General features: G+C 42.6%; 1 pseudogene; it reads right to left on the bottom strand.

Annotated features, from left to right (window-relative positions):
• Nucleotides 1–534: 534 nt before the first annotated feature.
• Nucleotides 535–9064, bottom strand: LOC148041123 (phospholipid scramblase family protein C343.06c-like; annotated as a pseudogene).
• Between the last annotated feature and the right edge of the window lie 77 nt (nt 9065–9141).

Below are 9141 nucleotides of genomic sequence, written 5' to 3'. Positions count from 1 at the left end.
TGCCTCTCTCTCCGTGAAGAAGGCCCTACCTCCAATAGCATGGATTTGCCTTGCTGCTCGGCTTGTTCAACCACTACGAGGGATCCCTAAAGCTGTTGTTGCACCCGTTAGAGACATCGCTCTCTCGCTCCCTCTGTCTCTCCTTTTTCGCAAGACTTTCGCACTCCCTCTGCCTTCCGAGCTTTTTCCCCCCAGCTTTTTCGTCCTTTTTCCCTTCTATTTAGCGCAGAGTATCGTCCTCCCAATCCAGACGACAATTCTCCCCTTTTGCCTTCTGATTCCTCTCCAAAAAAATCGTATGCCAGATCCATGTATTATTTTAAGATTTCCACACTGCCATGTGTATGTAACCATATTACTTCGAGTGCTTTTGCTTCAACTGGCAGGTCAAGATTTCTCCCATCAGGCTTTAGGAGTTCTCTGCTCGGATAGAATTTACAAGTTAAAACTTCGTCCAAAACAATTGTACAGATCCAAGCGAGCTCCAAAATTATGTACAAGAATATGAAGTGATATTTGAAGAGATACCAGCTTCTACTCTTCACCTCCTATAAATGGTATAGGAAAGAACCATCCACTATGCCTTGAGAAATGGTCATTATCAAGAGAGATTGCAAGTGCAAGTGCCACCGCTCTTTCTGACAGAGATAATGGGCGATCTACTTCAAATGTTTCAGCCTCATATTCATGATTCACATTAATTCCTTGTGGCAGAACAGATTTGTCTGCAGATATTGCATCTACTGCAGATTTCGGGTGATAAGCAGGGGCAATATCACCAAATTGAATTGCATACTGGCCAGCATCTGTAAGCATCTCATAACCAAAGCCCCGAAAATATCGATCAATTTCACCAAGAACTTTTCCATGTTTTGTCTTTCAAAGTGAAAGTCCAATTCCAAAAACCAGGATTCTCTACAACTGCAAACTGCCTCTTGCCCAAGTAAAGGTCATAGATACGTTTCCAGAGATGCCATCTCCTTTTGGCAAAGCCCACAACTCCTCCATTTATCTCAGCATAAATCGTGATGTTAATGAACCATGGCGATCTCCTCACAGTAAATAGGACATTGCCTGATGCATCCATAATAGAAGCAGTGAATGGCCGCCTTCGGTGTAGAAATTGACGAAGCAGCCAATGGCTTGATTCAATTATGTACCCAACCATCATTAATCCTTCTCGAGGGTCCATGATAACATATCGATTTGCTTGTTCAAAACCAACCAAAAGATTGGCCCACTCAATATTTCGTGTAACTATAATATCACTTCTTGCAAGTAAAGGTGCAACTTTTGCTTCTTGGGGGATTTTTGGCTGCAAAATTCCCACCAAAGGTTGACTTGGTATGGTTGTCCCAGGCCGAATTGACGATGGAACGGTTTGCCAGTCTCTCCAAACTCTAAGAAACCTCTCTTTCCTCAAACGATCTGCAATGCGCCTCTGTCTCTAAAATGCTGCCACATTTACCATAAATATTAAGAAGTGTGCTATTAACAAAAACATCTGAAGTGAAGCCCTTCATGTGAGCATCTATACTCAGACGCAGAGAATAAAAGTAATCACAACAACTAAGTGTGCATAAAGTATTAAATCACACACACAACTTTCGTGTGGTTTTCACATCTCGAATGCGCAGCAATACGGCATCCACCCCCTCTAATCCTGCGCATCCTCCGGATGAGCCAACTACCCATGATCATTATCATCAAGATCCACAAACAAATCAATCTCTTCGTTATGCATTTCCGGTAGATCAACAAGATTATTAGCCATATCATCTGTCTCTTCCATTAGAGTTTCTTGTCGTTGCTCTTCTCTTGAAAATTCTTCCAATGCATAATCCTCATCATCTCTTTTCTTGAAAATCTTGATTCTTTTTCCAGCAATAGGCACTCTAAGCACTGTCCCATCCAATTCAGTCAGCTCATATGTTGCATTATCAAAGACATGTCTGACTATGTACGGCCCAAACCATCTTTTCACCATCTTCCGAAGTGCAGTATGCTGATTTTCAAGACTGCTATCAAACACCAATACCCAATCTCCCTCTTTTATTGCTCTTGGCCGCAAGCGATGCCTACTGTCAAACCTGTCCTTATTCCTTAGTCTAGCAACCTTCAACCTTTCAATAGCTAGCTGAATATCCTCAGGTCTCCTCTCCAACTGTCGAATCCGAAGAGCTAAGAGCTCCTCTCTCGTCAAATCCTCCTGCCAAGGTAAAACTAACCAAGTCAAAGCACAAGTCTCAATCGGCATAACAGGTTACTGACCATACATCAACTCTGCAGGCATATATCCTGTGGTAACACTATGAGTCCTATGATCAGCCCACAAAGCAAATGGTAGAAGTCTCGGCCATTCTCCAATCCGTCCTCTACATGCTTTGGCTAATGCTTTCACTATCGGTGAATGCCCTCTTTCACTCTTTCCATTTCCCTCTGGATTATATGCCGTGGTTAGAGCCAATTTGATTCCTAGCTAAGAGAAAAACTCCCTAGCTTCATCTGCATCCAATTCACCATGTCCGTAGTGATCTTACCCACACAACCATACCTGCAGAAAATTTCCTCCAATAAGAACTTACACACTGCACTAGTGGTCTTCGTTCTCAAAGATCTGCCCTCAACATGATTAGTAAGATCCTCTCTAGCCAAAACAATGTATCTCATCTGCCATAGACCCATAGGCATGGTAACCAAATCAACTACCCACTTATAATGAATGCATAGTGGATAGGTCGGATGAAGCTCATCTCGATGACGCACTACTGAATACATTTGGCAGTCTCTGCAAGTCTCAACAAAGTGAGAAACATCTCTATACATGCCTTTCCACCAATATTTCTCCTTGATTTTCTCATAAGTAGCCCGTACTCCTCTATGACCAGCCCAAGGACTCTCATGAAACTCCTTCATCACCTGTAATTGTGTCTCTCTATCGCAGACAACCCGCAAAGGTAATCCGCCTCTTTTCTTCATATGCTTCCAAAGAAATCCGTCCTTGAGAAAATAACCATAGGCTTTCCTTCTAATCTTCTTGAACTCTTCATCTGTCCATTCATCTCTTTTTCTTAGTGTACTAAGATACCTGCCAATCTGTAACCAATCTCCAACATAAAGTTCTTCTATGAAAGCCACAATATCATAGACATGACAAACATGATCAACCATAGTGGCTGAAATTTCTGCATCATCCTCTTCTGCAAGTAGTGTCTCCTCATCATCATATCTGGCTCTAGACAACATATCTGCCACTGGATTATCCTTCCCTGCTATGTGTTTAAATTCCGGATTTAATGACTTGATGTATGCAATCCATCTCAACATGGCTATATCCGGAGTAGAGCAACTCGTGATCATACCAATCAATGGCAAGCAATCTGTCTCTACCACAACTGAAGCTCCAATAAAGTACTCCTTGTCACATTTGAGAGCCGTGACAATCCCCAATAACTCCCTCTTGATTTGCGGATATCTCCTCTGTCTCTCGTTTAGGACTTTCGCCCCAAACCGAATAGCATACCTATTTCCATCTACATCATCTTGACCCACAGCCCAACCTATGCCAATTGGACTAGTGTCAACTGTCAATACAATAGGCCTATCACAATTATAATCCGCTTTTCTGAGAGTAGGAGCATTCTGCAATAACTTCTTCAATTTCCGCATGGCTTTAGTGTGGCTCTCATCCCAATAGAATTTCTGCCCCTTTCGAAGCAGCTGATACAAACAATCTGCAATGTGTGCAAAATGAGGTATCCAAATCATATAAAACACACAAGCACCAATGAATCTCCGTATCTCCGAAGTAGTAGAACAATACTCTGCAATCTTGCCTATAGTATTCACCTTATCAGGTGAAGGTTTCCTGCCATAATATCCACACATATGCCCAACAATGACAACCTCATTCACTCCAAAAACAAATTTTTGCCCTGAAAGTGTCAAGTTCACTTCTTCTAACCTGGCCAAAATCTTCTCACATGCTGAAATATGATCAGCCACAAAGTATCTGCATCCCTGCTCATTTAGGCTCTCATTTTTCTCTTCTTCTGCACACCCCTTAATGGGCACATCATCCAAGAAAGGCATAGTAAGCTGAGGTATGTAATCACGAAGGACCTTATGCATGGCATTCATCATATGCGCAACAGAATTAGTGGCACCTTGAGGCAAGGTACACATCCTGACAAGCCCAATAGGAGTTCTCATGGTGGTTATGTCCCTGCTTTCCAAAGCCAGCTGAAACTGATCATATCCTGAATACAAATCACCCAAAGAATAGATGGCATGTCCACCAAATGCCTCTGCAAACTCATCCACAACTGGACCTATACCAACATTCCTGATAGTAACTCTGTTCACTGGCTGCATATCCTAAATAAATCGGAGAGTACCATTCTTCTTTGGAACTGTAAACCACCTGTTTGAGTATGGTGCAGATGAAGGCTCAAGGATTCCCATCTTGATTTTCTCATTCAATAAATCAATCAGCTTTGGCAAATGTGCTTTAGGCACTAGAATAGGTCAGAGATTCCATGGGATATGAGGAATAGTAAAAATGACCATAGGAGCAACAATATCAGGATTCACACATCCAATCTCATGTGGGACAAAAGCAAATCCCCTTCCATGATGCTCAAGCATATCCTGAAAGCATTGCTTCTCTATGGGTAACAAGAAATCACCATTTCCAATTTTCAATTCAGCAAGTGTCTCTGCTGAAAATTTATGACCAATATGCTCCGGATTCCTCAAAATTTGCTGTTTAGCAGCCCTCTCTATTTGCTGATCACTGTCAGATGGAAGCGGTACAGCAACCGGCTTCATCTTCTTATCCACAGTTTTGTATTTCGTGTCAACCCTGGCTTCATTATGCTCTTCTGCATTACATAAACCTTGCTGTAAATCAGCAATTCTGCACACCAATGGCTGAATATTCTCAGCCCTCTGCTCTATGGACTGCATAGAAACAGCCCCAAACTCTGAATGCAGAAATATTTCAGCAGTAAACTCTGTTGGCTGAAATTTTTCAGCCCTCTGTCTCTCTGAAAGCTGATCATAACCAGCTGGAAACTCTGTTTGCTGAATTTCTTCAACACTCAACACTCTTTGCTGAGTTTCCTCAGCCTCTGACTCAATCTGTGACACAAAATCTGCAATTTCATGAAACATGTCCAGGGATTGCACTAATACATTACCATGACAATTCAGCATATCAGTTTTCAGTATATCTTCCATCTCTGCCATCGTATCTGCACAAATCACACTGTCATACATACCATCTATGTGCTCATCATCCTCCAAAATTCCTGCATTTTTCAAATTTTTCTCCTTCCTGCATATATACTGCCTGGCAGCTCTAGGCAACCTAGAAGTCTTCTGATAGCTCATTGAACTATTTGCTGAAATCCCAACATCACCGAAGGAGAAAACATCACTGCCAAGAGGCGAGAACTCCAATCTCCTTTGCTCTGTACCACCGTCGTCTCGCGAAACGGCGGTACCTAATGAAAACCCGAATCCCTCACAGTGGGTAAGGGTGCATCTCTGAGAGTATCTCTGTTTCTAACATGGTTCACACATACAGTTATCAACTGAACTGCTCTCATACCATCTTTACTGCGAATCCGTGCATAAGCAGATCCATCATCCATGACCTTTGTTTCCATGCGCATCTCTGTAATGAATGGCTGTCCAAGAATTATGGGATACGAGCATGAATCCTGCACAAAGAAATGAAAATCCTCCTCTACATCACCAATAGAAACCCTGACACTAGGGCAAGCAGCATATAAATCACCTGCAGTGTTATTGGCGGCTCTCATATGCCACCCATGCTCTACATCCATAGGCCATCTGTTACTCTCATAAACTCCACGTACTATGAGATTAATCTCTGAACCATGATCAACCAATGCAACATAAGGCACCTGTTTTTCTCCAACCTTTACCATCGTCTCTGTAGTTGCCCTAGCCCAATGGCTCCGCGAAAAGTGACTACGCGGTATCAAAACAGGCTCATCAATTTTAGCATAATGCATAGGCTGAACCCTCTTCTCTACCTGCGGCAAAACAGAAGCATTATCAACCATAACCTCATCATCATCCTCATCCAACTCTCCAATCAAAACTCCCTGTGTATCAGTGGTAGCCAATGCATGTCTCTTCCTCTTCAGGACCTCCTGAAACTGATCCTAAAACTCTCTTTTTGAGATGCCCAAAATCTCAGAAATAGTGAAAGTCACCTCACTGCCAAGTATCTTATCATTAAAGATTTTCTTCATATCTGTAGATGTCTCAATATCAGACATCAATCTGAATCCTGGTTGCTTTCTCTCTCTAGGCTCTTGCCTCTTTTCTCTCTTTTGAGCATCCTCCATCTGTCGATCTGGCCCTGGTCTTGAAGACGGTCCTGCAGTAGGTGGAGAAACAAACTCACCCCCTCTAGTCTTCTTAGCTGCACTTGGATTTTCTTCATCCCTCTTACGCTTCTCCTCAACAAATACATCTGCACCATGAGATTTAGCCAAATAAGCATAAATAGAATACATGTCAACAGGCGAGTCCCAACCTGTCTCTGATCTGATGCTAGAGCCTGCACTAGTCAAAACAATTTGCTGAATTTTTCCCTTGTTTGCAGTCTCCATAGCATAAGTCCATAGTGCAGACTGAGTCTCTGATCCCTTCTCAATCTGTACTCCATATGCAGAAGCATCACCTCTAGCTGTCACATAAGAAGTACGCGCAGCTATGTCCTCCACTAACTTCTTCATTCCACCTTTACCAAAGTTGGTAGCAAGTGGAGCTCCTGTCTCAGTCAACCAAATCTTACCATCTTGCCCCCAATATACCAAATTCTGCCTCCTTGCATCCTGGAAAGAGTCACAATCCCTGCAATGCTGATGCTCCGTACTATCACACCAAATACATCTCCGATCTCTCCTAGGTGCACTAGGAGCACTCCTAGGTGCAGTAGGAGCACTAGAAGAAGTAGTAGGCACAGTTGAAGCAAACTGCTCCTTCAACTTACCCACCAACTCCGCTTTGACTGACTCAAGTGTCAAATCTGTGATGCCTTTGATTATGTCATCAATAGAGGTAGGCACCGATGGAGCGGATGGTTTTGGAGCAGAAGGTGTAGGCATCGGTCGTGGAACAGGAGGAATAGGTGGAGTGGAAATAGTAGGCACTGGCATAGGCCAAGAAACTGGCTGAGAAGGAGAAGAAATAACAGGGATAGAAGTAGGCATAGGAGCAGATGATGGTGTAGGTGTCATGGAACCATTCTGTAGGCGAGTCTTCCATATCCTCCTCTTGGTCAAAGTCGAGACTGCATCCTGAGCATCCTGCCAATCAGTTTTAAGACCCATAGGCTTCGTGCGATCTTCAAAAAGCTCACCCAATTCTTCTTGAAGAGCAGGATCTGCAGCTTGCAAGAAAAGCTCAACTTTTTCAACATCCAATGCTCTTTGTTCAATAGCATCAAGCTGACTATACCTCTCTTCGAATTCTCGAATCAACTCCGAAGCAGCAAGACCCTTGTTTGGCACGTAGACCCACTCTCGGAATGACCGCCGAGTAGCCATACCAAAGTCCTCAAGGAAGTATTCTTCTTTTAGAGCCTTCTTAAAATCTTGCCAATGTGTATTTTGAATAAAAAGATCAGTCACCTTTGTCCTCAAAGCAGGTGTGACAAGACGAAGGAAGTACTTACTCATAAGTCCAGCAGGAACTCCAAAAAACCCCATCTTGATCTCATATGTCTTCAAATATGCTGAAACATTACGCTCGTCAAATAGCTTCTTCTCACTCTCAACTGCTTCAATAGCCTTAGTCGCGCTGTTTGCATTCTCCTGCTCCGAATAGAGTTGCCTTTGCTGAGACAACTGCTGTTGATACAATTGTTGTTGCTGCTGCATATACATTTGTGTTTGCTGATTTTGGAGCTGCATATACATGGACATATTCTGCAAAATCTGTTTTAGATCCTCCGTTGAAGTACTTGACGCAGCAGTCATCGATGGAGCTGAAGTAGACGCAGCTGGAGTTGTAGAGGAAGCTGAAATAGAGGCTGAAGTATCTCCCATCCTGAAATTTCTACGATGCTTTCACGTCGGATTCACCAAAGATGTCGAAGAGTTTGGAAAGCAATGTCGCAACTTCAGAAGTCCTTGATAATTTCAGGCTAGAAGATCCAGCAAGAAAAATGAAGTAAAATCTGTTATAATTTCAGGACACCCTACATTCTTTTGAGCATTTAAAAGGGATTCCACCCTCTTGTTCAGCTCCATAGTTGCTTCAATAAAGTCTATAAGAACAAAAGGAGAGTTGCTTTTTCCACAAGTTTTAATTACAGTGGTTCGATGGATCAATCTCTGAATTGTCAATGATCTCTTATGAATTCAATCCTTCGTGTTTATCACAAACATCCTCATAAGGTCACAAATCTGTTTCCTTAATCATAGATTGTTTTACTGTCTTCATTATCATAGATACAAAGCTTGCATGAATAGCACTAAGAGCAGATGGACCTTGTTTAAGCTGTGCCTTCTACATCCAACCTGCAGTATCCATAAGGTAAACAGTTCTGTTGTTATAACAGAATTTCACACGAACAGCATCTCGAATTAGACCTGGTTCTGACTCACTTAGCACACGTTCCTATCAAAGTAGGAAATTCAGTATTGTTGATTTGCCAACATTAGGGTGACCAGCTGCATTGCCAAAGGACCTCTAGATTCATCCTCAGAATTCAGTTCTTGGGCAGCATTTATGTCTTCTTGGGCTTTTATAAGCAAAGGCATTAACCCTTCATAAAGATCTGTCAGGCCTTCTCCTGTTTCAGCAGAGAGCGCAACAGCTTCATCAAATCCTAAAGAAAAAGATTCACCAAGTGTGGCCAGAAATCTGCCAGTACTTAATTCACTTGCAGAATTGGAACCACCAATACAGCTTCTAGAATCCGCGCGATAACCACAGCGTCAAAAATCTGATTTCACTGCTGGTTCAAGCCCTTTGGGAAGAAGCACTTTGCGAATCCTATGTGTGATGTAGCAGCCATCAATCCACAAGGAATCTTTGGTGACTGTGTGCTTCAATTTTGAGGACTGCGACCTGCTGAGCAGTGCAAAATGCATG

The sequence above is a fragment of the Lygodium microphyllum genome, chromosome 1 (genome assembly GCF_053477565.2).
Source record: "Lygodium microphyllum isolate KBCC chromosome 1, Lygodium_microphyllum_v1.1.10, whole genome shotgun sequence".
In the NCBI taxonomy this organism is placed as follows: domain Eukaryota; kingdom Viridiplantae; phylum Streptophyta; class Polypodiopsida; order Schizaeales; family Lygodiaceae; genus Lygodium; species Lygodium microphyllum.
This window is presented reverse-complemented; position numbering and strand designations above follow the sequence as displayed.